The sequence below is a fragment of the Notechis scutatus genome, chromosome 2 (assembly GCF_049901735.1).
Source record: "Notechis scutatus isolate UNSWTSFEM ecotype Mainland chromosome 2, rNotScu1.2, whole genome shotgun sequence".
Lineage (NCBI taxonomy): Eukaryota > Metazoa > Chordata > Lepidosauria > Squamata > Elapidae > Notechis > Notechis scutatus.
This window is the reverse complement of record NC_142010.1, coordinates 89,529,127-89,543,656: the sequence shown is the minus strand read 5'-3', so window position 1 is coordinate 89,543,656 and position 14,530 is coordinate 89,529,127. Positions and strand designations below refer to the sequence as shown.

The window sequence follows — 14,530 nt, the reverse complement described above, 5'->3', positions numbered from 1 at the left end:
TATTAGTACTATCAAAAATACCTCGGATTAGCAAATAGTGTTTTGTCTTGAGGCTTTAATATACTTACAGCTTTCAGTGTCTGATAAAGCTATTAGAAGAGTTCATAAGCAACTTAGCTAAAGTCAGGGCTTTAAAAAATGGGCAGAAGGGTGATTGATAACTTGTCATGTGACCAGTTGCTTAAACCAAGGTTTATCTTATCTTGTCCCCCCCCCCCTTTCTCTCATTGGGCCTTTGGTTCATGTGGCTCCATCAGCCACTTGGTTTTAGTTCTATAGGAAAATTTAGTTTGGATTTGACAAGAACCATCCATTATGCTGCAGTGAAGCTGTTCAAGTGAAGACAACTCTAAATACTTCCAGAAATTGTTTGCATTCATTTGCAGACATTCCTAGCTGGACCAAGAATGAAGGAGTCAGAATTGCCTTCTTTTTCCTTGGCATAGAAGATGAAGCTTCTATCACCTTCATCACTGCTGGGTTTGTTCTCTGACAGGCAGGGATGTGAGGAGGATTAACTTTCTTCTTGTGCTCTGCACCATTGATCCTAACATCAGTAAGGAGGCTGTATGATGAATACCTGAAATCTTTTCCCTCTGTCATTTATGAATGGTATGTAGCAATTGCTAATGATTCCTCCTTTCACACAGTAGGACTTCACTATTTTAGTAAGGCAAAGTCTAGACAAGTAATTTCTCCTAGGTCGAGAGTGATTTTTCAAGTTGTTTTGGCTTGAAGCACAACATTCTTAGTGAACACACCTAACATTTGCTCTTACCGTATCCAAAATTAGCATTGGGGAGCCCAAGCCATCTTGCCTTCCAAGCCAAAATAAATTAACTCCCTAAATTTTCAAAATTTTCCTTTACAGCTGTTTGTGTCAGCCATCCCTCTTAAGAACTAAAATAGCCTCAGTATAGTCCCTGAATACTGGAAATCCATAATCTTTACCCCAAAGATGTTTTGCATTATTGAATAGTAGATGAATACAAGCTGGTCATCCTCTTTCCTTGCATTCTTTCCAGCACCACAATAACTGTGATATGCCCTACCTTCAGGTTAATTGTCAACATTGATATCTGCCTTAGAATATTTTCATTATGAATGGGCTGGATAAAATAATGGGACATATTTTTTTTTTGCTCAGTTCTTCACTCAGGGCAATGAACACTGTCCATTTTGAATAGATCACATGCATAATGTTTGCTGTGAATGCATTTCTTGGAAAAAAAGATTAGTAATGGAGACCAAGCTATCTAGCTGCGTTGCCTCCCGTGGAGGGAATCCTGATTAACTTGCAAAGTAGGTTCCTGGAAAATAATTTCCAATGCAGAAATGGGTATATCATACTTCATAGTTTTTGATGGAAACCAATTAAAGTTTGCCGCAGTACACATTAATCATATCTATGGCACTTTTTAATAGAAGACATACTTATAAATGATATCAGGTGTTTGGGGAATATTTGGAAATCTGCTAATTTTTTCCTGCTCGCAATGTAAGATTTTCGTTGAGCCAATGCAATAATGTGATATTGCTGACATTTTTATATAAGCATTCATTCTTATTATATACTATATATTTGAAAGCTTTCCTTCTGGCAATCTTTTCCCTGGTGGAGCGATGACAGTGTACTAAAGATGAATATTCATAAGGGCTTGATGTAGCTCCTGAAGCATGATCTAGCAAAAATGTCAGACTTCTTTTTTTTTTCTAAAACATTTTTTAATATGAGTGGATCGATCTGCCGCAAAAGCAGCCAGAGGGAAGTCCCCCCACCCCCGTGTTTAAGTTTCAAGGGAAAATTCTTCAACTCAGGTTTTTGACAGAAGAAAGAAGCTACCTTTGGTTCTGTGAAAAGATGTTCTCCACATCAAATGTGGAACTGATTACAAACAAGAACAGCAGAAATAGCATTGTCCTATAAGAAGGAGCAGTTCCTCTGTGTAATTGTTCTTTTTGGTAACAGAAGGTATAAGGTCCCTGATGAATAATAAAGTCAGTTGGTCAGAAGCAGTGAAGTATTCACCTTGATTAAATAATCTGCAAGGGAAAAAATATAGTACCAAGGATGTGCATGCTTAATTTTAAACAAAGCTTTTGAAGCGATTTCCACTCTAGCATTTTTGCAACAAGTAATACTATGAACCTGACCACAGTCAGCAATGCAGAGAATTTTAAAGCAGCAATGGTTTTTAAAAACATTTTAAAACTGAGAATGGGTGGGGCTGTGTCTTTGTTTCTTCTGATTTCTTGGCAAGAACTTGAACAAGATGGTACAGCAATAGCACTTAGACTTATATACTGCTTCATACATCACTCACTTAGTGGTATACAGAGTCAACATATTGTTCCCCACAGTCTTGGAAGGATGGAAAGCTGAGTCAATCTTGTGCCGGTCAGGATCGAAGTCCAGGCTGTGGGCAGAGTTTGCCTGCAATACTGCATTCTAACCACTGTGCCAACCGTGTGCAGTGGTTAGAATAATATTGTGGGAGAATTGGGAGATGAGGGGATGGAAAACATGATTGCTTCTTGTTTGTTCATAATTAAAATTCCAATTTGTTTTTTTTTGAGTTAGGTTACCAATTTCATTTATTTAATATTGGACTTTTCTTTCTTTCTTTCTTTCTTTCTTTCTTTCTTTCTTTCTTTCTTTCTTTCTTTCTTTCTTTCTTTCTTTCTTTCTTTCTTTTTCTTTCTTTTCTTCCTTCCTTCCTTTCTCAACCCATCACGAACAAAAATGATTGCATCATCATCAAAGGTACCAAATTTATATTGCTATAAGGATTCATGGAGCACAATCAATTTCACTAAATGCCTGGAGAGATGAAAAAGACTTCCACTCTCAAACTTTTAAGCCACCATACCTTTATTAGTCTTGCAGATGCCTCAAGGGACTTGCCGTTTTGCCTCTAGCAGACTTGCTTGTTTACCCCTCTGGAAATAGTACATTAGTTAAATGATAACAAAAGAGGCTATTGCTTTCCAGCAAAGTAATGATGTGATGCTATTGACAGATCCATTTTTAAACCTTTATGGAGAGGGAAGAGACTCTGTGGACATAAGAGAACAAGAGGCCAGGGTGTTATGCAGATGATTTAGAGGCAATAATATTTGAGCAGCTGCTTCTAGTATTTGTACTATCTATGGACATGTTATAAAGTGGGACTGTTTTTTTTCCCTAGTAAGATTTAGCATTTTGATATTGCAGTATCAGTATTTATACTGAGATTGGGAAGGGAGATTTACTTTCAAGGCTTCATCAGGCTTCCCAGGACTGCTTAACCCTTGCTCCACCCTCTTACTCCTTTTGATCACCACTTCCAAGATGGCGTTCTCCTTTTTACCACTCTTCTTTACTTCCCAAATCTTCTTCCCTGACTTTCTCTGCTCATTTGCTCATCTGGTCACACTGGTCCACACCCTTGTAGATTACACACACTTTTCATTTAGACTTTAATGTATGAAATAATTATAATAGGGCAACTATTTTAAAATAGGTACATAGATGTCTATCCCCTTTGTGTATCATAACTGATCCCCTGTGACTAGCAAAGCATAGCACATGCTTGTAGCATTGATGGTGTTTATCTTTCCCAGTCCAGAGCAGTGGGACTTGTGTAGAACAACCAAACTGAACCTTCTGTGAATGTATTGTTTATCATTGAGCCATTAATCTGTATCTTCATGGATTCCACCATAAACCATTATAAATGAAGTAATGTTCAGGATTCTGTCTGTAGACCCAGGTGCACACTTTCTGTTATTCTTAAGAAAATGTCTTCGATTTATGCATGGCTAGTGTCAGGTCCAAAACCAAGAATGGCAGGTGTTGATTCTTCCAAGCTGAATTCTTTACTGTTTAACACTCAGAGACAAAATCTTACCAGACTGAGGACTCTACTGTCTGCATCTACAGTATATGAGATATTATCTCTACCCTTTTTCTCTCAGAAGTAACATCTGGACTCAGTTGCCTCTTATTTCTATGTACTGCACCCATCAAGCTCCTCACTACTTTCTACCGCATCTGGCTTTTAAAAGAATTATGAGCTGCTGCTCCCTCCTTGCTTTACTTGTCGTGATGAGCCATGTTGGTGCAGTGATTAGAATGCAGTACTTCAGGCTATGTCTGCTGACTGCCGGCTGTCGGCAGTTCAATTCCCACTGGCTCAAGGTTGACTCAGCCTTCCATCCTTCCGAGATCAGTAAAACGAAGAGTCATATTGTTGGGAGCAATATGCCGACTCTTTAAACCATTTAAAGAGAGCTGTAAAGCACTGTGAAGCAGTATATAAGTCAAAGTGCTATTGCTATTGCTATCTGGTAGAAGAGTTGACTGGTAAGAACATACACTGCTTAAAAGCACCATTTATCTATGTACGTAGGTATGCAACAGAGGTATATTTCTCTCCATAATACACAGACTAATGGAAGTGTTGCTGGATAAGCTAAGGCACTACCATGGCCCAATTCTGCTCATGTTTTTTTTTATGTACTGTAAACGTTTATTGAAGCATTAACACTATTCTGCTTTTTTGTATCACATACATCTCAGAAAGTTAATCCTAGACATAAAGTCAAGGCCCCAGGAGAAGAAAGAGATGGCCCAAGGAAGGGGTGGTATTCTACCAGTTCGGCCCAGTTCAGCTGAAGTGGTAGCTCCAAGGATCATCTGTGAGCAAACCAGTTCGCTCCAACGATCAGCTACCCGCTCCGGATCTATTCTGCCTGCCCCGGATCTACTCTGACCATTTCCTGGATTTTCCTGGTTTTGAAGCTCAGCTGCTTCGCATGGCACAGCGGATTGCTGCACGTCAGCTGCTGAAGACACAGGGAAAGTGCGGGATTGCAGGAGAAGACCATTATCAAACCCTCTGTGCACGCACAAAGCACGCCTGCCAAGCCACACCCATAGAACAGATGGTAAAAAATTTTGAAACCCATCACTGGTCCAAGGCAAGGAATTTAAATAGTACTGTACTGCATTACTTTAAGATCTGTAGGGACAAACAGAAGGAAAGCCAGAACAATCAGTGGGAAAATTTCTGATACAGAGTGCACACTTTTTAAAATTTTTTACCAAGATCATCAAGGAATAGATTACAATTTTCAGAACTTGGCCCTGTTAATAAATTAATAATAAATTTGTTGTGTTAAACTTGAGGGAGCTTATTGTATTCTGATTCTTCTTTTAAAATAAAAGTTGTATTATCAAAATTTGGTGGTGTCCTTTTGAGGAACAGAAAAAGGGGCAAAGGACCAGGGAACTGCATGCATTTCCTTAGAAATTTCCTTGGAAATCTATGTAAGCCTAAAATAATCAATAATTTTGAATATTTCAATGATGTATCTGAATTAATTTAAGGAACATAATTAGAAAGTTTGGCCTGCACAAATATGAATGACCGCTAAATGGCAGAAAAAAGGTACAGAGTCTCTAAATCCATCTGGCTGGAGCATTCTGGGAGTTGAAGTCCATATATCTTAAAGTCACCAAGTTTAAAAACCTCTGCTTTAAATTATTACTGCCACCTAGTTATCATCTGGCTTTTTGTACATCTAGATCTGGTGACCTTGATTACAGACCCAGAGTTGAAAGAGATATCAGAAGTAATCTAGTCCAAACCCTTGCAGGATCCACTAAGCATATTTAAAAAATGACTACCCAGACTCTAGTGAAGGACAACTCATGACTTTTTTTGGCAGCCTCTTCGACTTGTATATTTAACAAATTCCTCCAGATGTCGAGCCTGGATAATAAGCCCATTCCTTTTTTTAAAAAATATATCCGAAATCTGAAGACTCCTATCTCCTTGTAGTCATTTTCTGAAGACTAAAAACATGCAGATCTTTAAAATGTTCTCCCTTGATTCAGGAGAATTATATGTGACTATCCTAGATTTCTAGATACTAAAAATCTTCTGGATATTAAGATACCAAATTATCCAGGGAAGTTGGTTGTCACAGGGAAGGGCTGAAAGCTAATAATTGAAGTTGTGTGTCTGTTCAGCAATTGAGTTTCAGTTAAAAAATATCATTTGCAACACTTCAGTTGAGGTGTAAGGGATTTCCCTTCCTCCAAGGTCTGTGCACTGTTGATGAGAAGAAATGTTCTTTCTTTGAATCTTACAGCTGCTTACCAGTCTTCTGTTCTTCCATTTTGGTCAACCTGAAGCATATGTAGCATATCATACACAGGCCATTCCTTTTTCCTGACTGACTCTCAGCAAAGCCATTTGCACAGAAGCTGTTGGAGTGAGGAACTAGAAACTTAGAGATCCTACTACCTCAAATCATACAAAAGAGGCATGCAGATGAATTAGGTGTCTGACCCTGGATCCTTAGACAAATGAAAATAAAGTGTGTTTCAGAGAGCAATTTGTTCCTCGTAACTTTGGGAAAATAAGGCTCAGTCTCAGATAGAAACAGACCTATCAAATTAATGATCCCCCCCTTTCATTGCACTGGAATCCCTGGCTTGCAGATGACAAATTATTTTGTTTTCTTCATAGTCTACTCCAATATTTTTTCAGACCACTTTTATGACTTGTATTTATTGCAGTTTCCAAATTATATTAAGCTGTGTAGCAAGAGCACAATATTGTTCTTCATTCCTGTGGCAGTATCAACAAAGTTATATAACCCATTTGCAACATTTTCCCCACCATTATATTTGACCTGAGACAGAAGACAGCTTATGAAGACAGGATAGTTGTGGTTGGCCTGGCCTACAATTTCTCCTCTTTTACAAGAAGTGGGTCATTGACAATTATTGTTTCAGCAAGAGAGACTTATTCTCAGTATGTAGCTGCAAATAAATGTCTAAGTTTTTAATTTTAAACTGTGCTTTGTAGGAGATGACCAGACTGAACCTGAGGGAAGGGGTCAAACGCATCATCAGTCATGAGTCCCTGCGTGCCCACAAGAAATCCAAGTCCAACCCACCTTGAATCCATTTCTATACTTAATTCCTGCTAATTTCCTTTGACCATTAGTAGTTCAGATTCTTGTAGAGTGTTTAAGCTTGTGATACATTTATATACTCATTTGAACTGCCTGAATCTCTTGATTTCCCTGGTGCTTGACAACTTGTACATACATTTCCTGAAATGTTTTGCATGATCTCTCATCTCTCCTGGTATGGTCTTCTTAGGGCATGAATTTCCATTATAACTACCAATGATAAGTGTTCTGTGATCTATCAAAGTTTTTCCTCTCTGTCCCCCCCCCCCCCACACACAATTATAATGGTGTGCATTGGTGGATTATTTTTGGAACTAACATTCTCAGATCTTAATCTAGGAAGCTTCCATAAATCAAAATGAGAATTTGGTTTTTCCAAAATATACCAATTTTCAAACTATAGGGTCAACAACAATCCCTTGTAATAATCTACAAAACTCTGGCAACCAACCTTTCCGATTAATATAAGTCTACATAAAGAATGTGTCACCCTTCTGCATGCAAAAATAGCTGCATGGCCTTTGTTTTTATGTATTTATTTAGAAAATTTATATTCCGCCTACCTGCTCACGGCAATTCACGGCTTACCCACCAGTATGGTACCATTTCACTTTCAAGAGCTTTCGCTTGTAGCAAGAGAATGACTGCAAGACAGCTAAGAAGATCTTTATGTCTTCTTGCATAGCTTTCCAGCAGAGCAAAAGGGATTTGTGGGTGGCATTAGCAAATCAATTTTAGTTTATTGGAGGAGGGGGGGGAACACAGATTAACTAACATGATTTCTACTTCCTGTTGGCCAGCTGGAGAGACTATAATTGGCTTCTGATTTTCATTGAGCAATTTGAGCAAAGTAAAAGCAAATATGATTGGTTGGTTGGTTTCAAACTCTTTGGAGGGATTAAGGGAGTGGGGGAAGTCAGACAATGGAAGTGACCTTGGCAAATCAGATTACAAACACAGGTCCTTATTGGTTTTCTAAGGCTGAAATTGCAACTTGCCTGGAATCAGTCATTTCTAGGCGCAGATTGCAGAACAGTGTTATACATTCTTATCTGAGATTCAGTAACTATTTATGAATACCAGGATATAGGGTGGGGTGCTAACATTTCAGAAATTGAATGAATTACTCTTATAGTTTCCAAACTATTGTAGCAAAGGGTTCTCCCTTACTGTTTTTTCTACTTTTGTAAGGAGAGGCATCTGGTCAAACCAGAGAGATTATCAGTCCCAATCAAGTCGAGCATCAATTGTCTTTGACTGGCTGTGTGCGATCTTAGGGGTTTTTTCTCTCCCTTTGGCAACTGCTGCCCCTGTCTGAGACTTAATTTCTATATCCTTGGCCTGAGGTGCAGTAGAATAATACCTGAGGTCTGGAATTCATTTATGAAATTAATATATGCCTAACATCTTTAGCCTGTTTTACCCTGGCAAGCAATCCCTAAAGGGGACCGGCCTTCTAGAATCAATGGGAAAACATGCCAATCTCATTTCTTCATTGGACCTGCCCTATGTTAGATAAGACTATTTGCTATATTTTAACTAGCAAGCGAGATAACTTTTCCATAATCAAATAGTGAATTTTGTTTTTTTAAAAGAAATTATTTCAAGAAAAATTACTCTGATGGAGTGATCAATCTTCAATGCGCATCTTAATGAGTTGAGTGACTTGGCAAAGCTTGGCTGATGTGCAAAATGGCCCATATTCAAACCCCACTGTTTTCAGATAAGGCAAAGAAAGACTCCAGCTTGCTACATAGCCAACTCTGAACCAGTCTGATTTGATGATTCTTGGAGAAGAAGGCACATTTTTCATAAATCACTGATTTCAGGAATGTACATCTACTTCATTTGGAAAAAACAACCAAAAACCACTGATGGGAAGTAGGAGTCCCTGCCTGTAAAATTACTTCCATTTGCACTACAGCAGGGGTGTCAAACTCAAGGCCTGGGGTCCAAATCCAGCCTGTGGGGTTGTTAGATGTGGTCCCTGAGGCTGTGCTGGAAACAGCAAAGGACCGGCTCACAGTGCTTCGGCCAGTGAAAAGACAGCTCAGGAGGGCTGCTGGCAGAGGGCTGCAGGAGGCTGTTGCAGCCAAAAACGGAGAATGCGAGAGATCCATTTTTGCTGCAGAGGGTTGTGAGGCCATCAGAGCCAAAAACGGAGCTCAGCTGTTTTCATCACAGGCGTCCCCAAAATGAGCGGCATCAAGCTAGCCATGCCCACCCTGGCCCCCAAGGTCAAACACAACCTCCTGTGCTGGTTCAATGAAATAGTGTTTGACACCCCTGCACTAGAGGAAGGTGAGAAGTCAACATGGCAGGACTTCCTCAGCTTAAAAAAAAAAAAAGGGGGGGGGAGGAGGGATGTAGACTGGCGCAATTTTACAAGGACAATCAACTCTGCACCCTGGCTGTTCACTGCCACCAGCTTTGTGTCTCTGCAGACACTTCTTCAACCTCCAATCCTCTGCCTCAAAGCAATAATTATATGTTGAACACAATTTATATCAATAATGATTTATGATGTAAGCACAATAGAATCTTAATTAAATTCAATATGCAAAGCTTCAAATGTGGACAATTAGATGGTTCCCCTGGGTTCCTGTAACCCTCAGCCTTTTCAGTATATTATCTGTCTCTAAGGCGGAAAAGCTTGGTTAACTAAACCTCCTTCTTACTAATGGAGGGAAGGGGCCTCATTAGTGATGCTTTTAAAGCATGATTAATGGGTAATGACGGTCCAGTTCTCTTAGTACATAGTGATCCCACTTTAAAATGCAAAAGGGCACTAGGCTATCAGCTGTTTCTCAAGTTGTGCCAACTTGTTTGGGTGGTTATTCTTAAAAGGTTGTGAGCCAATATGAATTCCTAAAGCACTATGGGAAGAATCACTTTATTTGTGACTTTCCCCTGGCTACCAACACATTTTACTTCTCCCAATATAGATACAGTGATAGAGATATGCATACACACATATACGTGCGCTATGTGCCCTTTCCTTTAGGCATGTTGAGGGCCCCATTATGACAAGATGGAGCCGAGAGAAACACTAACCTTCTGCTTAGGCCCTTTTGTTTTGATAAATCAATTCCCTGTATATTTGCCAAGGGTTAACCACAATAGAAACTGTAAAGTCCAATGTGGCAGGAATGATTTTATTTATTGGCTGGTCCTCTAGCTATCTGGGTAAACCATGGAAATGTTAACCTTAGGCATTGAATATATATTTCAAGCAGATATAACATTATCTATGTGTTATATGTGTGGAAAGCCAGCAACAAATCATGGCTACGTAGCATGGTTAGATATCCCAAATTTAACCATTTCTAAAATATGCCTTGGGAAGGTAGGGCTGACTGTTGTATGGACATGTCAATATGGACATAACAGGAGCAGGAATAATAATGTGTCCCTGCAAGAAATTTGGATTTCAGCTCTCACAGTTTTCAATACAGTTGTGCTAATAGAGGCTGATAGGAATGGATGTTCAAAATCTCTGCAGAGGACACCAGATCATTTTGGAGAATTATTTCATACATATAGTTTATGGAGATGTATGAACTGTGATGATCCAACATTTATTTGTGGAGGGTGATGAAGGGAAGCGGGATACAACTTTTCTCTCTTGATATATTTTCCCCTCTTGCAGGACCTCTTTTTAACGTGTAGCAACTTAGGCCTCTACCTACAACATAAAGAATATTGTTACTTTATGCTGGCAAACAAGAACTTTAACCTTAGACTGTCTACTATTGACCTCACCCCTTTCCTAAGAGGTCTGTAGGGGGCGTGCATAAGCGCACCAACGTGCCTACCGTCCCTGTCCTATTGTTTCTTTTATTTTTCTTATATGTACCCATTTAATGTATTCATAACTATGTCTATACTTATACCTATTATCTTGTAAGCAATTGACAAATCAAATCAAATCAAATAAATAAATAAAATAAGTTAATCAGATAGTTTAAGATGAAGGCAAAGAATCTACCATTCAAGCTGAAAGAATGAAGCCAGATACTGTAATGTAATTATGTGAAAGAAGATAACAAATCTAATGGAGTCTATTTCTTACGGCTTTTTAAGACAAGAACAAAACGTTCCTACATTTCAAGGTAAAGTCAGTTAAAAATGAAACAAACTGATTTTAAAATCATGAGGTGTATGTAACTATGTTGGGTTGGACAAGAGAAGTAATTATGTTGGACTCCACATATAGAGGGAATCCCATCCAAAGGATGTGAAATGTTTAGATGGATCAATATCTTTCCTTTCAGGATATAAAACTAACAATGAAAATATAATTCCAAGACTCATTTCAGTACTTAAATTTCCTTGCACAGTTCGGTTGGATGGGACATTGATTTCAGTAAGGGAAAGAAGGAAAATCACACTAGATGCAGAGGGAAGAAAATTTGGGATGGTCCAGGTTCTTCAATGAACATTCTGGACCTTTTAAAAAGTTTCTTGTGTCTAGGTGGGCAGTCTAAGTGGGTATTGTAATAGAATTTCTCAACGGCTTTCAGCCATGTGTAAGTAAATTTGAAATACAATTTTCAGGAGCAATGAACTACAGTAGTGTCTAACCGCCTAGCCTCATCAGCATGAAACCAACCTATAAATCAGCAGAGAACAAAGTAGTTATATATTCTGCTGAAAATAATGGAATAACAAGTGATCTATGGAAAGTCCTTTACTAGTACATATCAGCTAGCATCCTATTCAGGTTGTCCAGCTTCAGTTATCTCTGGACCCATAGGTTTGGAAGGGATGCTGGAAGGCATCATGCAGGGATTGTTTTGAAGACTATTTAGAAAATGAAGCTACATCCGCTAGATTGTTGAGATGAGGCATTAGAATCACATTATACCAGTCTGCAGGAATTCTGTCTGTATGCGCACTAAGCTCTTCATCTGAGACTCTCCTCTGAATGTCCCTATGAGCTGTGGTAGGTGAAGGGTGGCTGCCAAGGAGAGGATGTTTCCAGTGATGGATTCCCAGTAATTGAGAATCCTGCTTTGGCTTGCTTGATTTCTGCCTAGCCTGAGGACATTCTCCCAACTCTGACCCCCCCCGCCCCGGCCTTCTGATGTAATGTATTTACCTATGTGGCTATTGTTACACTATTATTTCTACCACATATGTGATTTCATTTCTGCCAATGATGTTAAGTTGTACTTGGTCTCCCACTCTCTCTATCACATAATAAGGACCTAAGTATTTTTCCTTGGCACCAAAAAAGTACAGCGTGTATTTTATGTCAGACAGACCACAGAATCTGAGAGATTGGGGGGCTGCATTGCTAAATTCAATCATTTTTGGGTGAAGGGGGAAAAACAATAGTAGTACAACTTGTTATTTATAATTTCAATGTGTTTTTCATTGACAGTTGCATTTTCTGGAGCAGGAAGTGAAAACCACTGACAGAGATTCAATTAAAGACACACACACACACGCACACTTTTAAGTATCATGGTTTTCTCCCACTTTTTAACCCCTGGTTTGGTAACTATGTGAAGAACTTGCAACCTTGGCCATAAAATGAAATTTTCAGTCTTCATGAAAAGACTAAAAGAAAATTAAAGTATATAATACAGACATAGTGACTCCTATTTAAATTAATGAGACCTAATGGCATTTAGCATGATGGAATGGAATGGGCAGGGAGAATTATCTTAAATAACACCCTAACAGCAATTTAGGGTAGCAAGGCTATATGAGAAGAAGGTTATACAAGGCTAAAGGGATTGGCAGGAAGGCAAATTTAAGAGTTTACTTCAAATTTCATATAGTTGTTTATTTTATTTTTTTACCATGCCTTGTATTCAATTGAATGTGTCACTGAGTAACTTCCAACTCCAAACTACATATACAGATAAAATCAATGTGACATAAGACATCAGAATGTACCATCAAATACTAACAACTATCAATGTTAATTTTCTCATTGAGGAACCATGACTTTGCACAAAGCTGTGTGTGTGTGTGTACAGATTGATAATTACTGAATGAATCCAGAAGTTTATTTATTTCATTTATGGTGAAAATTATGCATATATTTAGAACACAACTGTGCTGTTGAGATCAAACTTTCCCAGATCTCCATCCGTTTTATCTCTGTGGTATTAGATATCCATGAGAGCCCTTTTGGTGTGGTGGTTAAAACACCAGGCTAGAAACCTGGAGACAGTGAATTCTAGTCTTGCTTTTGGCACAAAGACAGATGGTGATCAAGTGATAAAGAATTCTTGCTCAGATAGAGGTGCCATTACGACAGAAGGGTAGAAGTCCAGAATGTGAATGAAGTCCTGTCATGAATAAGTTGGGCTGCTGACCACATTTCAAAGTCAATTAAATATTACCCTTAATCATTCTGTAGGGATGGGCAACTTAGGGCATACCAGATGAGCCAAACACCAGCAGGCTCAATCAGAAGAACCAGTTTTGAAGGATGTTGGAACTTATAGTTCAGAAAATCTAGAAGCTTACAGATTGCACAATGTTGATTTAAAAGATCTGCCTGCATAAGATTATTAAAACTCACAGTGTAGAATTCCCCAGCTCCAGCAGTGCTCTGGAACCCGAGTGCTTATTCATGCCTAACTCCTAATTCCAGAAGTAACTTTAATGGATGTTGTTATTCTCTTTCCAGTTTTCTCTTGGATAGCTGTAGCTATAGTAGTCAACTCTGTCCTAAAGCCAGAAGTGAGTGCCCTCCAGTGGACATTAGAAGCAAATGTCAGAAAATTGGACCATTAGTAGTAAGAGTATAATAATACTGTAGTCGTTTTCAGAGATAATGCCTAATTTCTCTGAGGTTTAGTGAGCATCTGTCTGCATGTGCTTAGAAGAATGTATTCAATAGAACGATTGCAAGCAGAGTGTGAATAAGTGAATGGCATATGTCCAGGAAATAATTAATATGTATAATATTTTCGCTGGATTTACAATGCCGTTTTTGCATTAATAGGAAGCTATGTAGTTATCCACATTTGAGTGAAATTTTGGGACCTGAAACTTAGTGATGGATAATGTAAAGATTTCAGACATGTCATTATAATATATGCTGCTAATGACCGAGTGAGTCTTTTATGGGATTCTTCTTACAGCAATGATAGGGATGCTTGAGTCTAAAATATTGAGTTCTTCATTTCAGTAAGAACCACTAAAGATGCATTCAGATACCAGAAAGTCTTACAAATCCATATTTTAAGCAGGCCTAGAACCCAGGAAAGGTCCTGGATAAACATAGTCCATCACCGATCTATTCTTGCATTTGAATCCACTAAATCTCTTATACATATCATGCATATAAGATTATCTGCATTGTTGCTTGAGATCTATAAATTCAACTAATGAAAGATGGACTAAGCTAAGCCTACCATTCATTTCTCAGGTGGAAATTCACATGAAATCCCCCCCCCCGAAGCCCGTTACCTAATACTGCTGGGCAAGATGGTTCCTTCCATTCTGGGTCAATGAGCAGCCTGTATCAGGACATCTTTTGGCTCATGTAATGTTTCACCTCTGGAAGTCTTCCAGGCTAAGGACAGGCGATTTGAAT

General features: G+C 38.7%; 1 long non-coding RNA gene across 3 annotated transcripts in view; it reads left to right on the top strand.

Moving 5' to 3' along the window:
* The window catches only part of LOC148132128 (uncharacterized), a 123,545-nt gene that overhangs the window by 106,664 nt on the left and 2,351 nt on the right, over positions 1 to 14,530 (top strand). The window contains exon 3 of one of the 3 annotated variants that reach the window (XR_015747618.1): positions 4,562 to 5,223. The exons of the other annotated variants lie outside the window; for them this stretch is intronic. This is a non-coding gene — a long non-coding RNA (uncharacterized LOC148132128). Of the gene's footprint in view, positions 1 to 4,561; positions 5,224 to 14,530 lie in introns of those variants that run through there. 3 annotated transcript variants of the gene reach the window in all.